Raw genomic sequence first — 8,717 nt, 5'->3', positions numbered from 1 at the left:
AACAATTATTTGTGTATTAAAAGATAACACAAGTACAGTAAACACAATGCAGTTTTTAAATAAAGGTTTTTTATTATTAAAGGAAAACAAAGTCCAAACCCACATGGCCCTGTGTGAAAAAGTGTCCCCCCCCCCCCCAATTAAAACATAACAAAACTGTGGTTTATCACACCTAAGTTCATTTTCTCTAGCCACACCCAGGCCTGATTACTGCTACACCTGTTCAAAATCAAGAAATCACTTAAATAAGACATGACTGACAGTGAAGTGAAGTAGACCAAAAGATCCTCAAAAGCTACACATCATGCTGAAATCCAAAGAAATTCAGGAACAAATGAGAAAGAAAGTAATTGAGATCTATCAATCTGAAAAAAGTTATAAGGTCATTTCTAAAGCTTTGGGACTCCAGTGAACCACAGTGAGAGCCGTTATACACAAATGGTAAAAACATGGAACAGTGGTGAACCTTCCCAGGAGTCGCCAGCTGAGCAAAATTACCCCAAAAGTGTTGTCACAAAAAAACATCCAAAGAACTGCAGGCCTCACTTGCCTAAGTTAAGGTCTTTGTTTATGACTCCACCGTAATGAAGAAACTGGGCATAAATGGCCTGTATGGCAGAGCTTCAAGACGAAAACCGAGCAAACTATATAACTATATATTGTGTTAGACATACAATTATTTTTGAAGAACTAAATTTATATAGATTATATATTTGAAAACTTTTTTTTGTTTTTTCTACAGAATTTAAGACTTAAATTTACAGTACAAAAACTGATGACATTGTATTTATATATTTTATTTCTATAGTTCTAATTGTATTCAATGTATTTATATATTATCCAGTAAAATAGCTATAAGTATACGTGTAAAAAGTGTAAATCATATTACTATAATAAACAAATAATAAATCACACAAACAGTAAAATGAACTGGGTTCAGCTCGAGTTCATGTGAGTTTTCACCTGCTGTTACAAATAATCCATCAGGTTTTTATGGGATTGAGGTCCAGGGAATTTTATCCAGGGATCAGAGGTCATTATAAACTCAGTGTAGAATTGTGTTTAGTCTGATTCACTGTACACAATGAACACATACTTTTCTCGTCTCTGAGACACAGAGACGTGAGAAGTATGTGTTCATCGTGTAATGTGTTAGACCTAAATGAGTGATGTGTTAATAAACATGTTCTCTATTCTCCATCATGGTAATGCAGGAACACTGGAGTCTTCATCACACACAGATATTCAAAAGAGCCTGAATATGAAAGAAAAACATGTGAATTAATCAGCACAAAGTGGACTGTGGTACTTCATGACCAACAGCATGTAATCATCTCTGCTCCAACAGAAACATTATCATCTCCTGTTTATAATGAATCATTCAACATTTCTTCATTCTTACTAACAACTGTGTTCTAACATTTAACTAGAACAAATGAGAACTTCCACAAGTTCTAACAGGGTAATGAGCAGATCTTTACCCATCACATCACTGCTCTTATCCAATCACAGGAGCTTTAAATAACAAACACTACTGTGTCATTTAGATCTTATACTACATTTATATTTAAGTGCAGACTTTAAGAACAAACTCAGGTGAATTTTACAGGAATGACAGAAGACACAATGTTCAATAACAATCACTCTCATCAACTCATTGGTGACTTTTTGTAGACTGTCTGAATCTCTGTTTTCTGCCTTCACATGAATTTTACATCAACACACTTTACTGAACACAAAACAGCATTAAAGAGAATCGTTAGAAAATTTCTGATTAAACAGAATATAGTGACATTTTCTAACCTGATTATCTGAAAGTTATTGAAGAGAAATGTGATGTGTATCAATGTGTAATGATAATGAGGGTATACTTTTATTAAAAGGTCATTACTCACCTCAGTGTCTGTAGTTTGGAATGTTTATCTTTCTTAAGATCAGACAGCAGCTTCATTCCTGAGTCTTCTAGTTTATTATCAGACAGATCCAGTTCTCTCAGGTGTGAGGGGTTTGATCTCAGAGCTGAAGTCAGAGCAGCACAGCCTTCACCTGAGACACCACAATCACACAAGCTGTAGAGAGACACAATGACACACTCTTCACTGGTTGTACACAGGGACATTTCTAGTGTTTAATCACTTTGATCACAGGCCCACAAGAATTTTACACAAACCTGAAAACACATTTATTTATTTGGCAAAAACACCAACAAAGCCTTTATTTATTTATTTTTGTTTGTGTGTTTGTCATCATTTAATGTAAGATACATGAATGTAACTTTGAGCTGCAGATCATTTTATTATTTCAGTTTTACATTTTATTTCACTGTAAAGATCTTTGCTACAATTACACATGTAAACATTTTTAGCTAAACAACCTTAAATCCACAACTAGTATTTTTGTAAGTTTGCAAAGTTTTCTAACTAGTCGTCTAAATGAATAAATCACTTCAAACAGCTTTCACTGATGACTAAATCACATCCAGTTTTAGAAGAGTTTAGAAATGAGAAGAGAAACACACATTGGCCAATTGGGGGTCCCTTAACATGCTCGAAAACTCTTGAAATTTGGCACACACATCAGAGTCGGGCGAGACTAGGCTCGGGCAAAGGCTGGAATACGGGCATGGCAGGGGGGCTCTGTAGCGCCCCCTGTAATGCAAAAACAAACATTTGTGCACAGATCGGGAAACTGTGGATTTTTTCACAGTTGCATGCAATGAACTTTTAAATACTGCTCCTAGAGGATTCATGCGATTGAATCTAATGCGATATCTTATGCGATATCTAATGCAATATCTATTGCGGTATCTCAAACACTGTTGCCATGGCATCGTGTCAAAGTTTACTTTTATTTCAGACATATTTAACTCTTACCTGTCGCCCCCCTTTTTCATGATTTTCGCCTAGATAACATACCCACCTAAAAAGTGGTACAGCTCCCATACACTTTGACACACAGAGGTGAGCTTGGTCTCAGTGGAAAGAAGAGAGTCTCTATTTTCTGACACAAGTATCAGGGTGATTCTAAGCCTTACTGACACAGAGTTACAGAGGCTATAATGGAGGATTTTTATTTCCGTCTGAGTTGTTTACCTGATAAACTGATTACATACATTGCTGTATTTAATGATGGTAGGTAAACAACAACTGAGGGTCATAGCCACATGTCTTGGCTTTCACCAAAAAAAAAATGAAGTCAAAAGACTCAAAAATGGATTTTATATGAATACTTTTCTACGAGCATGTCCGTCCGTTCAGGTTTTTCTTGTTTATTTGTTTACTGTATAACTTTGTATAAAAAGACTGCATGCTTAGTTCAAAAGTCCTATAACAAAGACAACCCCTCTGCCTAGAAGCCTGCTGTGAAAAAAGACCTGTAGACTGACACCCTGAGGTGTGAGAGTGTGAAATGTTCGAGAATTGCGCAATAAAGTTGAAAAAAATTAATATGCGCATGCTCATTGCACAGCCCACCCTCTCCAGATGTATCATGTTGCATCGTTGGAATCGTCTCCTTATTGGCTAAAGAGCTATGATGCTCGCGAAACATCAAATCGCTACTGGAGGGAGCAATTGTCAGTCAAAGGGAGGGTGACCCACATAGCATGGAGAGACCTCATTGGCTTCTTAGCTGCCTATCTCTGCACCACAGGCACTGGTTGGCTCATGAGAGGGCTTGTTTGATTCGTTAGACCCTCGACTACTAATCTGACGCATTTTGAAAGTTTTGTAAGCCTCCGATGAGAAGTAGGAGTCGAACAAAGGACGGAAGTGAACCGGTGTATACAGTTTCCGGTCAGAAACATAATTCTTGTGAGGCGAGCAAAGCGTTTTGGATTAAAAGGCTTACATATTCCAGTTCCTTGGACTCTTGGGGATTTTTACAAGCATTTGTTTTGGAAAATACATTAACATTAGTGACAATGTGAAGAAAGGGAAATTTAAAGACCAGTGTTTAAAGGTGAGTAAGGAAACCGAACTAGCGCCATCTAGTTCAGGTGGCTATCAAATGGTTAAATTACTATAAATCATATTATGCTTTGTGTGTGGGCTTAATAAAATCCTGAGAGTCTAAGCTTTCAAACAGTATATAATTTAACCGTGTATTTAGAAGATTTAATGCTTAAAAGTTACAATGAAGTTACAATGAAGTTGATGCACTCTCGCCTCCTAGCGCTGGTGGCTCGTTCTCGCGACGGCGACCTGATAAGTGGTTAAGGCTTTTGGCGTGCTTATATTAACTTGACATTTGACATGTACATCACATTTGTCGGCTGTTAAGTGTGGACAAAAAGGTCAGACAAAGGTGTGTCTCTTAAGTGGCTCACTAGCGCCCCCGTTTGTCTAAAATGCTGGGTTTCATTTACCTACAGTCCCCAAATGGGTCAGTAACAACATAAAATAGTCCACTGATATTTACCCATTTCATGCACTTGCCCACCATGCATTGTTTTCTGGGAGGCACCGTATAGCGATAAAAAAACGTGCGAGGGCCCGCCATCGCTGCTTGCAGCTATATTTATTTATGTTTTAATATATGATCTTACCTCAGTGTCTTCAGTTTACAGTGATTCTCCAGTACTGCATAGAGACTCTTCACTCCTGAGTCTCCTAGATTATTACAGGACAGATTCAGTTCTGTCAGGTGTGAGGGGTTTGATCTCAGAGCTGAAGTCAGAGCAGCACAGCCTTCATCTGAGACACCACACACACACAAACTGTAGAGAGACACAACAACTCTTCACTGGTTTTACACAGGGACGTTTCTAGTGTTTAATCACTTGGATCTTTTTTTTTGTTGTTGTTGGCAAAAACACCAACAAAGCCTTTGTTTGTTTTTCATCATATAATGTAAGAAACATGAATGTAACTTTGTGCTGCAGATCATTTTATTATTTCAGTTTTACATTTTATTTCACCGTAAAGATCTTTGCTACAATTACACATGTAAACTTTTTTAGTTAAACAACCTTAAATCCACTAGTATTTTTGTAAGAAAACTAACTAACTAGTCGTCTAAATGAATAAATCACTTCAAAAAGCTTTCACTGATGATTAAATCACATCCAGTTTTAGAAGAGTTTAGAAATGAGAAGAGAAAAGAAAACCTTATTTTAGCAAATAAATCAGACGTGTAAAACAGGAAGTCGTCATTCATCTAAATCCACATTCACATACTACTCATTAACACAGTGATAAGTGTTAGTCTGGTAGTTACATCTCCTCAGTCCTCAGATACAATGTGGGATTATTAATTATCATGTGACTGCAAGTCCACATTTCTACTGAGAAAAGTGGGTAAAGGAGTACACTGAGGGGGCGGGGCACAATGAGAGGGCGGGACACGGGGTATAATAAAGGGGACGGGATACTGTAAGGGGGCGGAGTATGGTACAGTTGGGGGGCTGAGTGCAAGATGGAGGGTGGGGCACAGTGATGGGCGGGGCACTTATGATGGGTTGGGCTTATGACTAAAAGGTACAGGATATTTTCACTTCAGCTAACATTACAATCAGTTTTCATGTTTTAAATCATGATGTAAATATTAATGTCTGATGAAGACGGAGCCTATTTTCAGACATATCTACTGTAATCTACATCATCAGACACTGATTTATCAGGAACATTTTACTGGGGCTCGAGTGTCGACCCTGACTGTAGACAGTGTGTATTATTGTGGACTGAGTAACACACACTTTACAGACCAGGACAACACATAAGACTAGAACTTGGACTTTGTCTGGACTTTCATACACAACACTGATACATCAGCCAGATTTTATTTTACACATAACATATTTCATATATTGCAGTATTTAACACATCTGAACTTTATTAAAACACTCACATTGTTCTGCCACTGATCCATATTCACATTTATTTTTCCACTCCATTAAACTTATTCTTACATTTCTATTTGTTACATCTATTCTATTTTTATTCTATTTTCTTTTTTAGTATTCTATTTTATTTTATGTTTAAATCACAGACAGTTTAAAAACTTGTCACTACGTGTCGTATTGTGTATGGTTGTGTATGTGAGAAATAAAATATTAATGTAAATGTTTTCTGTAACTTTTCTCTGTTTCACATCTCAACAAAATCTCTGTTTTAATCCGAGTTCACATGAACAGATCTTTCTTGAGAAGATCTGACTGTCAGTAATCAGACCTAAAACAGGGTCAGACTCTAATTAGTTTTTGGAGAAGTTGTTAGTTCATTGGTGTATTTTTTAAACCCAGACAGTGAAAGTGTAAATGGTTTATTCAGTATTGACAAGAACAACTGTGACTGTTTTATTTATACACAATGTGTTTATCTATTATTACGACCTGGATGAAGATTAGACCATGATTTATTATTAATGTTTTAATATATGATCTTACCTCAGTGTCTCCAGTTTACAGTGAGGATTCTCAAGTACAGCAGAGAGACTCTTCACTCCTGAGTCTCCTAGTTTATTCTCAGACAGATTCAGTTCTCTCAGGTGTGAGGGGTTTGATCTCAGAGCTGAAGTCAGAGCAGCACAGCCTTCATCTGAGACACCACAATTACGCAACCTGTAGAGAGACACAATGACACACTTTTCACTGGTTGTACACAGGGACGTTTCTAGTGTATAGATATATAGAATTGTGGCGATAACATGGGGGGAAGCCCCAGCATGCTCAAATTCACCCTCTCACGGGCCAGGCCCAGAGAGCCACCCTGTCCGGGTAAGGATGAAAGATCTCCCCGTTCACTTGGGCCAGGAGATCCGTACGCAATGGGAAGGGCCACGGCTCCGCATACAGGAGAGGAATTCTCTCTTCTAGCCAAGGTGCCTTGGGCCACCTGGGAGCTATGAGGATCAGAGATCGGGGATATCAGGATATTCAGCATATAGCAGAAGCGAGAAGAACACAGGAGAGTGGGCATTTTCACACGAGGCGTAGAGATCGACGGCTGCCTGGCCGAACCTCTCCCAAAGCAGCCCCACTATCTGGGGGGTGGAGCCTCCGCTCTCCGTACAGAGGGTTCGCCCTCGACAGAAGGTCCGCACCCCTGTTCAAAAGGCCTGGGACTTAAGTCACCCGTAATGACAGGAAATGCCACGTGCTCCACACCAACAGCTTGTGAGCCAGAGCGTGAAGCTTGGAGGAGCGCATGCCGCCTTGACGGTCGATATATGCTACAGCTGTCGTATTGTCGCAGCGTACCAGCACATGATGCAGGCAGGGTGAGAAATGCTTTAGAGCTTTCAACACAGTGAGGAGCTACAAGTAATTTATATGGGCTGAATGAAGTGAGATCGGCCACACACCTTTCTGTAGCATCTGGTACAGGTCATTTAGATTTCATGTCTATGGCACCCTAAACTTCGGCATCTAATCTTCAATCAACCGATGAGCAACCCAGTTTTACACACACACAACTTGCTCCAGAATGACTGGAGCCTACACAAAGACCAGATAACCCCATGCGGCTTCTCTGATTGAACTCATAGGGGCCCTCAACCAGAACACACACACACACCACAATGAGACATTTCTTTAGCTAATAAAACAAGTAGATAAGATACTCTAAGATTCTTATTCTTATAACCCTGCTGTAATGTATTTCTTCTGTTAAGGCTTGCCTGACTTAAAATTATTTGCTCCTTACTTTCCTGACAAGGGTGTATTTTATTCATGTGTCAGAAAACAACATTGTATTTAACATCAGTTATACTCTAATTACGGATCATGGCATGTTAATGTATACCTGTTCTAATGCTGTATGCCCCTTTAAGGTCTGATGTCACAATGTATACAAAGCTATCGTTTTCTTTTTACTTCCCTAATGAAAGTGCATTTTGTTTTGTGTTTCATCTTTGTTTCTTTGCCTTTATAAGAACACAATATCGTATTAACATCAGTTACCCTTCGATTACTGATCTGTGTATGTAATGTACCGCTGCCTTTATTCCATCATTACCCTTCATGTTTAGTATCCAAATGACCACAAAATTATCGGTTACTCATTTTTCAAACAATGGTGTATTTTATTTGAGCACGAAAGGCGCCATACCGTCTTAATACACCCTGGATCAACCTTTAAAGTCATCTAAAAGTTTGATAGCTAAACCACGCCCACAGACACCTGAAACAAAGGGAGTTTTTCCCTCCGAAATCTTGGCCGTAGTATTGGCCATCTCCCCAAAGATGGGTGGAATTCGCTACCTTTAAATTGTCACAAACACCACCAATCCATGGTCAGACTTTCAGAACAGCTTGGAGACGACTCCATCTTCCTTCAAAGAAGTTCCAGCAAGAATCACTTCCAAGAACGACAACTGCTCTGATCTTCAGGAGAACTTGGAAGAACGTCTGACCCCACCCTAACTGACTTTTCAGAGATTTCTCTGTTGCATCCGGACTCTTGTGCTGTAAGCCAATGCAAGTAAACTTTTCCTTTACCAACCAATTTAGATGCGTATTTTAAGTATGAACCTCGTATTGAGTCTTAAGGTGAATTTAAGTTTCCGGTGACGTTTTGACATTTCCCAGTTAGGGTGTGATTAATTTTGAAGTTTAAGCTTGCAATTTCTTCTTTCCAGTCTCTTCCTCCCTTTCCCCAATTTTAATTTCTTTTGTGTATTTTTATTTTCATCTTCGTTTTCTCTATTTCTTTTGTTTGTTTATGTTGTGTTTGTCTCATTCATTAAATGCCATATTTTTGTGCCACAAGTGATTTGTC

At 38.6% G+C, this 8,717-nt stretch overlaps 1 pseudogene; it reads right to left on the bottom strand.

The window, feature by feature from the left end:
* Nucleotides 1-1,891: 1,891 nt before the first annotated feature.
* LOC113645419 overlaps nucleotides 1,892-8,717 on the bottom strand; it is a 28,098-nt pseudogene continuing 21,272 nt past the window's right edge.

The sequence above is a fragment of the Tachysurus fulvidraco genome, chromosome 19 (genome assembly GCF_022655615.1).
Source record: "Tachysurus fulvidraco isolate hzauxx_2018 chromosome 19, HZAU_PFXX_2.0, whole genome shotgun sequence".
In the NCBI taxonomy this organism is placed as follows: domain Eukaryota; kingdom Metazoa; phylum Chordata; class Actinopteri; order Siluriformes; family Bagridae; genus Tachysurus; species Tachysurus fulvidraco.
The sequence above is the reverse complement of the archived record's forward strand: the minus strand, read 5'-3'. Positions and strand labels throughout refer to the sequence as shown.